The sequence below is a fragment of the Dermacentor andersoni genome, chromosome 6 (genome assembly GCF_023375885.2).
Source record: "Dermacentor andersoni chromosome 6, qqDerAnde1_hic_scaffold, whole genome shotgun sequence".
NCBI classification, from domain to species: domain Eukaryota; kingdom Metazoa; phylum Arthropoda; class Arachnida; order Ixodida; family Ixodidae; genus Dermacentor; species Dermacentor andersoni.
The window spans coordinates 143,992,773-144,005,519 of NC_092819.1; the positions used below are offsets into that span (position 1 = coordinate 143,992,773).

General features: G+C 45.8%; 1 pseudogene; it reads right to left on the reverse strand.

Annotated features, from left to right (window-relative positions):
* LOC126523385 (uncharacterized) overlaps nucleotides 1–12,747 on the reverse strand; it is a 122,679-nt pseudogene that overhangs the window by 73,900 nt on the left and 36,032 nt on the right.

A 12,747-nucleotide genomic window follows, 5' to 3' on the forward strand; every position in this document is an offset into this window, starting at 1 on the left:
CGCCCGTCAAGGCGAATGGCGGGGCATTTGAATATATAGCTCCAGAAGCAGGCGAACAAAACAAATTTCGCGCCTTCGAAAACAAAATGACGTCACTTCTGCTTTTAACGGACATGGCGTCACATTATTTTTTTTTTCCGCCGGAAGTGTTCCCACCATATACAGATGGCGCTAAGCCCCATGAACCGCCGATGGACCGCCATGTTTTGAACGTATGGGTTCCTATGGAAGCTTCGCTACCAGGTGTATTTACCTTGGCGCAAGCGCGCCGTCTTCTGTCGCGCGAAAGGCCATGGGGGGACGCGGGGGTGCTGGTGTTGAGCTTCGGCGATTCCAGCACGCTCTACGCATTATGCGAATGGGCGCAAGGGGAACAGACGATCGCGGCTCAATCTCGCGCACCGTGCACGGCTGAAAGCAGGAAGGCAGCGCGGGAGGGAGGGGGGCGGCTTCGACTCCGCCAACAGGTGCGTACTTTGGACCGCGCGCACGCGGTCGTGCGCGCCGTATCTTGAAAGGATCTGCAGACGGCGCTGTGTTCTCGCCGCTCTTGCGTTGAAGCGACAGACCGCGCGAATTTGCTCGCGGCTGCTGACGCGCTTGCTCACAGCAGCATTTTGACAGCGGGTATCCGCGCTTACCGAGTGTGATGTGTTCATGGTTGCTTGTGCGCGCTGACACCATGCTCGTTAATTCAGTTAGTAAGCGAATGTTTCCAACTTTATACGGCCCATGAAACCAGTATGCTTGCTTCGTATAGCCCTGTACTAATTTGCTATAGCAACCGATGCGTCGGCTTTCGGGCGGAACTGCGACTTTCTTTCGCTCGTTCGCAACAGTTACTACGCGGAGGAGCGCCGAGGGGTTTTTTCGTCACGGCGCGGTTTCAACAATGTCACCGCCAAGGGCACCGCCAACACAAACGCATAAGGCTTTCGCCTTAATCATAGAAAAAATTATTTAGAATGCATAACATCATTTTTAGGAAAGTTCTAACCGGGACGTGAGCTTGGCCGACGGGGTTGACCGACATGAAGGTATCCACACCTTTAACGAAATGACCGTTTATTACCGCGACTCGAGGCGACTATATCCATCCCCGCTCGAGACACTGACAACAATACAGGCCACTAACCTCAGGAGGGTACAGACTAGGTCTGTGCTTAGTCCAAAAAGACTAGCTGCAATGACCGGTGGTGAATATCCACCAAACTGCAAACATTGTAACTGCCTCCTGGCGGACCAAGATCACATCTTGTGGCGATGCCAAAAGAACCCTCCCCCGAGAGAACTCTTAGACGAGCTCCTTCACACGAAGAGCGGGAGATGAAGACAAACCCGGAAGACCAGATACGGTTGGTGGAATGGGCTGATCGCGTCGCGGCAAAGCAGACACCACGCTAGCCCGCATCGCTGGGAATGAAAACTCCACTCAACCTCGACAATAAAAGGTCTCTCTCTCTCTCTCTCTCTCTCTCTCTCTCTCTCTCTCTCTCCGTTATTTCAAGCCGCCTGTACACTTTGTGGTAGGACGGGGCACTCAAGCCATTGTAGAATTCTTGAACGAAGTGGATGCAGGTTTAGATCACAAAATGTCTGCTGGTGCTCTGTTTCTGGATAGCTCAAAAGCATGCGACACAGTGGACCATGAAATTTTACCTAAAAAACTTTACCTACTTAGTATTAAAGGACCATTTAACGAACTTTTTCGGAATTATCTGACCGGTCGCTCGCAGGTAGTCGCCCTAGACGACCCGTTGCCTTGCAGCAGCAATTTACATTTGAGAGCTGCAGTACAACGGGGATCTAGTTTGTCGCCTTGCCTCTTCCTTTTAATATATTCATAAAGGATTTTTTATCAGCTATACCATACTGTAATACAAGGCACATTTCAGTAGGCAGGCGACACTGTCTATTTAAAGAAACTCATTTCCTAATATAAAGCGTTATACTTACTAAACGATAGTGCATACGATGCTACGACTTGATTTACTGCTAAGTGCTTGTTAATAAAACAGAAAAGACACAAAATAAAAATAGTTTTCAAAGGTTTGTTGAAAACAACAGTTACAGCCCTGCCCGTATTCACCGTCGGGATTGCGCCTCTCTATGTGTTCCCGTGGAGTATGTAAACCCAATAAAATGCTTTGGCGTGTTTTTTGGATAGCAGCCTCTCCTGGAATGAACATCTGGCACATGTGTGACCGAATGCAAAGGGCCTTGTGGTTACCTTACAATATCAAATTTATATCTGCAGTTCTGTAAAAGCCACTATCATGCATGCTTTTGCGCATAGTGTCCCGCGATACGGCATTACATTACTCCCCTCTTGCTTTTTGCGATGGCAGTGTCGTATTTATAGTATATTAAAAAGCACGTTGAAATTTATTATGTGCAATTCTTCAAGTGGCGCTGTACTGTTCTTTCCTTGGTTTGCCGTCTTTTATATCATTGCTCACTCAAAATATCGTATTGCGGCACTTCTGGAACCCTCAGTTCAGACGTGAACACACTGCTTCCCATACTTCACGAACAAGTTCTTGCTTTGTTGTACCTTATTGCACAACGAGATTTGGTAAAGCCACTGAACACGTCTAGTTCCATGAATTTTCAGTTAGCTCGTGGGCAGTGGTTTTTCTGCTAACAGAAAACTTGGCTAAAGAAAAATGTTACATGCATTCTGAATCTGTATTATCCATACTACCATTGTTTTGATTAGTCTTGCTTTGTTTTCTCACTGGTTAAGTGAGTCGGATCTCCTTCCTTTTGAGCTATCGTATTCAACTGATCGGTTCAGATTTACAGTGTTAACCATGTTGTCATCTTGTCGTCCGCCGACTTGCTGGGCCTATGCGGTGCAAGCCACTTCTTGGCTTTGGCAAGCCTACTTTCGATGTTGTAGTAGTATTAGTATTAGTATTAGTAGTAGTAGTAGTAGTATTACTAGTAGTAGTAGTAGTAGTAGTAGTAGTAGTATTACTAGTAGTAGTAGTGGTAGTAGTAGTAGTATTACTAGTAGTAGTAGTAGTAGTAGTAGTATTACTAGTAGTAGTAGTGGTAGTAGTAGTAGTAGTAGTAGTAAAAGAAGACCAATTGAGGAACCTTGTTTCAAGCAGTATGCACACTTACATTCCCTGGTACAGTCCTCAATCCTCTAAATATCCCCACTGGTACTCAGTTTATAACTGCTCTAAAGTATAAAGATCGCGCGCACCGTAAATTCAGACGTCTTGTGCCACATGCCTGGAAAGAACTCTGTTTTCTTTTTTTTCTCGAACTCTTTGCAAGTGCCTCTGTAAGCGGGATCGCAACTCATATGTTAGATTCTTGGAAAATTGCGCCTCCGACCGGCCGGCGGAATTTTCAAATTATTAGGGAACATCTAGCGTGTTGGCGCCAGCTTGACTTTAGACGAGTAGAAGTCCAATCAGTCGTGGATTGCTTTGCTGTCCATTTCTCATCCTCATATAAAGCTTCGAGTTACAATGCTCGTGTGTCAGTCAACAGCACACGGCGGTTGTTACATCTAGTGCTGTGTTTGATGAAAAGCTCACCAGCCACTGCCTTAAGCGCTTGAAACCTTCCCTATGCGGCGGCCCTGAAGGCACCTCCTCTGCAATTCTAAAAGCTTACGCCAGTATATTCTTCCCAGTATTGATATCCATATTCAATAACTGTTTGAATACTTGCACTTTCCCTCACATGCAGAAAATTGCTCGTGTTTTTCCTGTATTTCTGTCTGGCTGTAAAAACGATGTCTCGAATTATCGCCTCATTTCTCTTCTCTGTGCCCCGTCTAAGATTTTGATGCGAAAGCATCAAATGGCCCGTTGAGCGAAAAACGCGGTGCCTAGCAGAGAAATGGCACTTAAATTCTCATTGGCTGCCACGCTACGTCACGTGCGTGTCTCGACAGAGCCGAGCGGGAGAAAGGGAAGACTGCTGGCGCGCCAGGTGTTGCGTGAGGGAGAGGAGGCACCGCCGCGACGCCAGGTCTCCCTCACCTCTCGGAAGCGTGTGTTATCGGGGCGTTCCTTTTCTGCGCAAAATCTCGCATGCGTAGTGATTTCGCCTCTGTAATCACTGTAAATTAGTGTATAAGAAAGAGCATAAATTCGGAAGGAAAAACGTTGGCGGTGGTAAGTTTCGAACCGGCGACCCAACACTCCGAAGCCCACTGGGTGAAACCAGCGCCTCCTGAATAGCAAGCATGAGCACGCTGCTTTATTACATCATGCAACTTGGACCGAAATTTTCATTTCTAAGCCCGGCGTGAGGAAAGCGGTGACGTCACAATCACCGCGGCTTACTCGCGAACGTCCCAATTGGATTCTACGGCAGTCGGGGAAGGCAGCATGACGTCACTGATTGAAGTGTGCCGTCCTTGTGCTATCTAGGAGGCGTTGGACAAGCGTCTCAAGCTCGCTTTTCGCAAGATATTGCCTTTTACTGTGACGAGCTCATTGATTCCGAATCAGCGTGTATTCCTCACTGGTCGCTCCACCATCACAAATCTGAATGGTGCCATTTGCACATACTCGCTCTAAATTTATCGAAAAACAGAATTTTGTCATATTCGTGTAAAACCATAGTGCCGTCTTTCCTTATTCTCTGTTGATCATGTAGTGTTGACGAGAGTTGTGTAAGTAAGTGACCTCGGTGTGCTTTTTGATAGTGCGTTAATCGTCTCTGCCCACTCTAAGCCCATAGCATTTCGAGGCATCTCGTTTCCATCTGCACACTCACAAGAGACTTCCAAGCCCCACTTCCCTTCCTGAAATCGTCGACATCGATTTGCCTCAGTGGTGTGGAATGGCGCAAGCAATTCAAATATCGCTTTAACTGAGCAAGCGCCGAAACCGTTCATGAGAATATATAAGCACCGTTTTCCGACCTCATGCACCAACAGCTTTTTAAGTCTGAATAATCACCCTACACTTCTATCCTTTAGCTGCCGATGTAGTCGTATTGACGTGCTCTTTGAAGTCCTCTTCTTGATGAAAATGGCGGTGTTGTCTCGGACAGTGATGATGCCTTTGCAGAACATTTTTCTTTGCGATTTGGTGTAAAGATGCTTCTACCTCTAGTAACCTTCCTTCTCATCCTGGTACGGTATGTATGCCATCACTCAATGAAGAGCTTGTTTTCAACTGTATGAAGCGTCTCTCGAGCCTTCCCTTTCTTCCAGCGCTGATGGTACCCCTCCTGCACTGCTTAAGACGTACCGAAGCGTATACTTATTTCAGTTCTCACAAGCGCCTTCAACACTTCCCTGCAGTCTAGTACGTTTCCTAGCGCTTAGAATGTGGCAAGGGAAGTGCCCGTACATCATTTGGGTGCTCGAACTGCACTTACTAACTACCGGCCTATCTCTATTCTCTGCGCTGCGCCAGAAGTGTTAGTCTGTATTGAATTCCCTGCTTTCTGTTAGTGTTAACAACATTTTAATAGATGAACGGCATCGGTTTGTACCAGGGCGCTCTACAAGAACAAACTTCGTCATACTTATGACCCATGCTGTCAGCCTAGTACATAATACGGGTCAATTGTACGTTCTTTACGTTGACCTAAGTAAAGCATTGTATGTAGCTTGCCATAAGCTCCTCATTACAAAGTCACGCAAAGGAACGTGGCTTCTCCCGTCACTGCCCCGGAATCTCATTACTTAAGCAGTAGATCGTATTTCGCTGGCGTTAATGGACACGAATCGTTTAGCTAGGAGGCCACTAGAGGAGTTTCTTAAGGATCCGTTCTTGGCCCTCTTCTCTTCCTACTGTTCATAAACGACATTTCGTCAGCAATTCAACACTCTTCCTTCTATATGGTGGCGACTTCAAGCTAGTTAAGACTGACAATGGTGCTCATGACTCCATTGACCACCAAAAATAACCTTTTTCACTCTCAAACTGGTGCAGAAACAATAAAGTACTCTTAAATGCTTCCAGTACTATGTTATCATTCTATACGCGGTAAACACACCATGTGCAATTTCTATACACCCTTCAGGATGCTCCACGGCCCATGGTAGATGACATGAAAGATCTTGGTGTGTACTTCGACAAAACGTTAAACTTCTCTTCACACGCTAAATATGCAAAACAACGCGCCCTCCGCGCTTTGGTATGGCTTGCATATCTCATGAATTCCACTCCCCTGTTGCCTTTCCGAAATCGCGCTCTACTGTGCGCCTTCCATTAATATGGTATGCCTCTGCACTTTGTGGCAGAACGTGCAAATATAATTCTGACCTCACTGAATGCGTCCAGAATAAATTGATATCGATCTTCAAGAACCACTTTTTTTAAATTCTGGCCACCATAGTTCAGCCTTCTTAACTATACCTCGGCTTACACCTCTAAAATCAAGACGTAATAAATCAGGCCTTATGTTCCTCTCTAAGGTTCTCCATGACATTATACATTGTCCAAATCGTGTTGATCATGCGCAATATTTGGTGCCGGAAAAGTATCCCATGAAGCATTCCGCGTTTTCTGCGCGGCCTTGTTGCATCAGAGACTGTCGTACAGCCCGACTCCAAAAAACATGCAATGAGTATTCTGCCTACACCGAAATTCATTTTTAAGAGTTCATTCGCTATGTTTTTTTCTATGTGAAGTTAAGCATGTTGTATTATGAACTCTTTTTTACACCACCTCTTCGTTTTGTGTTTCCCTCTTTGTTTCTATATGTAACTTTTTTTTATCTGCCACACTTGTTTCCTCTGTACATTTCCTCTCACGTATTACCTGTCAAGTGAACCAGTAAGAAGGCTCCGTAGCTGTTCTTGGGCACTGTGACAATTTGACCGACCGACCGACCGACCGACCGACCGACCGACCGACCGACCGACCGACCGACCGACCGACCGACCGGCCGACCGGCCGGCCGACCGGCCGGCCGACCGACCGACCGACTGAAACTTCCTTAGTAACGCCAAATATTGGGCTAGTTGGTTCCGCATGATTGACGTGGCTACCCACGTCATTGCAGAACTCTGTTTTAGTTTTTGTTTGATGTGAAGGATTAATTTTAATGGTACTGGCGGTGCAAACGTGGTACATCTTAAGCAAAGAGCAAAAATGGATATAACGCAGTAATTTCGGCTTCCCATTCGACTTTGTTATAGCGCAGAATTAATACATTACCGGGAGTATAGTTCTCTTACCACGTTGATACATATTTCCAACATCCCAAATCTACAGATAACATTGTCTTTCTAACATATCTGTGTAATGTATTCAACGTTCCATGTTCCTTAAGACAGCTTGCCGAAATTTTGACTAATAAAAATGAAATTTATGAATTCTGGTGATGACTCTGCTTAGGGGGAATTGGGGGAAAGGAAAAGGAAAGGCCTCAGTACGCCTCGAGATATACGCCTCTACAATAAAGCAACTGGAAACGCGTCGTTTACGCGTTTTACACTTACCCAGGTCCTTGCAGGACTTGGTGTCGCAGTACTCGGCGTTCACATACTCTAAAAAAAGTAACGTGAGGGTTAGTCGACAGCAGCACTAAATGGGGTTCCCAACGTTTTGTAAGTCTCCTTAAAGCTTGGCATCTCGTGCATGCGTACTGGACACCAGAACACTTTCTGGATCCCTAAAAGTTTCTGTACAGCCCCCTAATGCATCCGCACTTCGCGCATGAGCGGAAGATAAGAGGGCCAATAAACGGTTTTAATATCTTTCTAAATATTTCGCATGTGCGCGGTGGACATGAGGCTATCTTTCTGGATCCAAAAACGTTTTTGTAAAACTCTTCAATACCTTGAATCTCGCATACTTCAATTATCTGGGTCCCCCAACGATTTTCCAAAGCACGCCTAATAATGTTTCATTTCGCGGATGCGTGGTGCACTGAAGGCTACCTCACTGAGGCCACAAAAAGTCTGGGCCCTCAGAGAAATAGCCTCTTATTCAGCGCGCATGCGCGAGTATCTAAGTTATTATAGAGCTTTAGAAAAACGTTTTGGAACCTAACAAGCTAGCCTCATGTCTCCCATGCATGAGTTTGACACGGTGTTACTGAGGATATGATGAAGTGAATAAGCGCGACTGAACGAGGTCCTAGAAAGAAACAGATACACAGAGAAAGCGCGGAGAAACTGTATTTCCGCGGCTCATAGCGCACGCAACAAAAAAAAAAAAAACACGGCTTCGTTTGGGATTTTTTTCCTTGCTTTTTACGTACTTTGGTGCACGCCTGGCAAATCTCCCTATTTTTCTTTTTTTTTTTTGGCATAGCGGACCAGTTCAAGCCTACGGCAAATGTTTCGCGTCAGCAAAAATGATGGCCGCGCCCATGAAAAGCGACCATTCGTAACAGCGCATCAAGTGCGAACCGGGCACACATTTTGTAACGGTCAATTCAGTTTTCTTTAGTTCTTCAGTTGATATCCGTTGCGACGCTGCCAATCTAAGTGATAAAGTTGACCTCGCAACGCCGGAGCGTTTGAACTACTGTGACAAAATAATGGAATACTAAATTGATCCTTTCGTACACGTGGCAACGTATTTCTGGACAAATCGAAATATCCGTAAAGCTGGATTCACACGCAGACCGAAACGCTCAGCAACTCCACAGACGAATGTAGCATGGCTGCGCTGCTGCGGCGAATCTCAGGGAGGGCAGCTCATCGGCGGACCCTTCTTAAACCGCGCGATTCGCCGGCACCGGACAAACCACGTCACAGCGGTCTGTGAAAAGAATAAGCTATGCGATCCTACAGTTGATCATCCATCTTCGAGGCACACTAAATAAAAAACATTTGAGGAGTTCGTACTGACAAATGATTCTTTTAAAACTATTTTCTATTTCTCGTAATAGCTCGACTATTTGAAGACAAGATCGGGGTTTAAATTTCATTCTCCGCGCAAGTGTGCGTCCGTGTGACGTCACATATGTTAAAGCATTTGCTTTTCTTGTGTGGGCCATAGTGGCGCAGTATATTTTCTTGAAAGTTGCTCAATTCACTGTTTCGCTCCTTCACAATAGAATACAGCCCACCTTGGCCAATGAATTCACTACGCCAGAGCAGACAATGCCAATTTTATGACTTTACAGCGAGCTGGTGTGGGAGCATTAGGGTGGTGTCGCCACTTGTCGTTCACTAAGCCCTTCCTCGTGGTTCATGAGCGGCCTTCTTGGCAATACATAAGGGTAACTTAGTAATACAGCTCAAAGTATTCTTGCCTTCGGTGTCTCGTTCGGCAGCGAACGCTCCGAATGTTCGGAAGAAGCAAAAAGAGTGAACGACGAATTGGGCGTGGCCTCAGATACGAACTCAGCGCTTTGTATGCTGACGACTTTACTTCACCGCTTGCAATGACGGCATGTAACTCAGCGTCGGCAGGAACTTTTTTCTTTGTTGACCTGCGGTCCTCTAGGATGTTTCTTTTCGTAAATGTGGCAATCTCTATCAAGATTTGGTACAGATCAAAAATGCCCACCGTGATATCTTTGTAGAATGAAAGTGGGTATCTTTATTACTGAGTTTCACAACCTCTACCTTCGCTTCAAAATGGCTTAAAATAAGACTCATATCTTACGACAAACTATGAACATTAAGAATGGATTCCGTGTGCTGTACGCTACCATGCAACTTGCTGTTAAGTAGCTAATTAGGCCCTAAGCAATGAACATCGTGTTTTTGATATCATAAAAAATATTTACCATAAGAAAAAAAATGCATTTTTGAAATCTCCTGGTAAAAACACATTAATTGCATAAATTCCATTCAAATTATTGAAGAAATTAAAAAAATTAAATTAACGTGTCTCGTCCCCCTTTAATTTGTTCCAGCAGTCGTCTCATGAGAGCATTTCAGTTTTATACACATATTTGAATCGGCACGTAGAAATTCGACCCGAGCTAAAGCTTCCTCATAAGCCACAGGCCGATACAGCAGCCGCTGCTATACGGCCGCTGAAAAAAGGGCTATTTCGGTTGCTCTGTATTAGAGGAGGCTGAAGAGTACGAAACGGAAACAGAATAAGCCATCGCTTACCTGAAAACTTTTTGACATAAAAGATGGTCGGGATGGCCACCAGCAGGAACAGGATCAGCGGAATCGATCCAATTAGACACCAATAATTGGCCAGTTTTTTTGTGATCATTTCCGCCGGTGCCCCGGCTCTGCATCGCCAAAGCAAAAATAAAGCTGTAGCGCATTGCGAGTGGCTGCCATCGTGAAAAAAAAAAAAAGAACATGCGAGCGAATTTATGCTGCCGCGTCATTTCAGCTGAAATTTTGGGTGTTGCAGTGATAGCCCTCGTGAGATTTCAAGTGTACCTACATCCAATCTTATTATTTTCAGTTTGAAAACTATGTTTCGTGTCACTGTACCGTTTTTTCAGGTGTACTTATGGAATAGGCAGATCCTACTTGCGCCACAAATAGCAATGTCCTGGTAGCTAATTAAAAGCTTTCGCTACTTGTTATTTTGTTATTCACCGAAGACCGTCTGTCGCACTTACGATCGCAAGCATGAGCATGCACATTGAAGTCACGTTCATTTAGCAGAAAACACACGCCTAGCACGACTCGCCAGATATGCGTCCGTAACCCTCTGTGGTGTCATATATTGAGAACATAACCTATTGCTGGTTCGTGCCACTTACTAAACCAAATGTAAGTCATTGTACAAGAATGAATGCGTTTATTTCAGAAACGAACGGGACATCGGTATGCTACCGTTGGGTAACATCGCAACATAATGTAGTGAAAATCTGCGCTCGTTACTGTGAGTAGGTATGCACTGAATGCGTACCGATGGCCGTTTGTGGCAAACTCCAGCATTAAAGTATAAAAAAATTATGACAACCAAATTCCGGTTGCTATCGAGGAATGCGTTTAGCATGTTTTCACGGTTATTTATTTGGGGTCACTTTGCTACACTATGTATTCTCGGTGACATTATAGGTTTTATAGGCGGAGCATGATGGATAGATTACTTGCTCATTTACTGTCCAAACCCTGCACGGGGCTCATACACCGACCTTGACGAAGTGGTGGTCGATGTATCGAACTAGTACCGTTTGGCCCCTGCGTACGGGTCGGGTTAGACGCCTTTGTTATGCGGCGATATCTTCGGGGTCGGCCCACGAGAATAGTTAGTCACGCCAAATCTGGGTAAACTCTCAGAGAATGCTGAACGCATACAAAAAGCTTGACTGCACTGATTCAGAGAGGAGTGAACCAGACTTGGACATTGGAGAAAAAAAGTCCGAACGTTAAAACCACTAACTCACCATGTTACCAAGCGGTCACAAACACAAATGTGAGTGCCTAGTTTTTGTGGTAGAAGCGACGCTTTCAAACAGTCCGTGCCAGTATTTATGATTGCTGCCAACTCGTACAGCATTACATAATTCGTGTAGCTATCCCCATATATGCGTGCTTTCGTCAACGGGCTATTCGCGCCTTCACCATAAAGCGAGTTGGCGTCCTTGGAATGTTCGAGGTGGTCCTGGCACAGAAGAGGTGCCGCTGGCGCGAAGGAAACCCTATATAATGCATAAACTTTGCAGCACGACCCGACCTGGGCGCATGACGAAATAACCGTACTCAACGAACGTCCGCTGTACCCCCAATCTTACCTACCACTGACCGATCAACCTTGGCACCGGAGGGGCGCATGCATCAAGTATGCGCACTTGTCGCAATTGCCCAAGTCCATCTTCTCGCTGATCTTTCTTGACAATGGCTCACGAAGCCCAGGACACCCTTGCCCCATGATGCGCAGAACGTCATGCGACCTATCTGCAAACGCTATCAGTGCACCGTGAGCGCGTGGCAGGCTGCTGCTGACTGACCACTTTCGTTGGCATCTCGACGAATCCTGATGACCATTACATGTCGTTCTTTGGTGTGTCGTGGTTTTCGTGGCGATGCTGACACTCCACCCTCTGGATGGTGTATACGAGGGTTGTTTTGATTGTCCAGGACGTCAGAACTTGCCTGCTACCAAAGAAACTCTCTAGAGCAGCTCATATAGTCAGCCCGACAGTGGCTGGCAACGTGGCGCGTGTTTATGATAGAAGGTTACCAGGTTCCGCATTGCTTTTTTTTTTTTGCTTCATGCATATTCGCAGTGTTGTGAATCGCTCCTTTTGGAATTGTGCAGCTTTTTTTAATTCTAAGCTTTCTTTGTCTAACACTCCTTGGTTTTGTCTGGGTTGGTCGGCCGTTTGTCGGGTTCTTGCCCAGTAGATTGACATTTACTTTAAAAAAAGAAATAGGCAAGTCCGGTGGCGAAATTGCAACTTCAACCCCACAGGGCAGCAGCCCAAAGCCCTAACCGCCAGGCCATAACCACACGGGCTCTTCTCTCGTGTAAACACCAACTAGCTGTTTGAGATGATCACGGCGTGTTGATGAATACGATTCCCATACTAGGTCACACACCCTTAGCGGGGGATCAGGCAAGAAACGTGTCCGCACGTTGATTATGATGACGATGATCTCCATGTAATAGCACATGCCCACAGCGGGGAAGCCTAATGGAGGAGTACAAGCCTGTATAAGCCAATATAGCACATGCGAGCGCTAGTTTTGTTAAAGACGCGATATTTAAAAGGTTGTAGCGTTTTGTGGGATGTCATGTCTGCCGAAGGACGAATCCCAACATAAAAACGTAACGATTCTTCGTTCGGCTAACGATGGCAGCGGACGGGCATACCAACGCTACGTTCGTCCCAGTGGCGGAAGGTAGAAAAGCGGTCTTTCTCAGCCAGGCAGCCTGT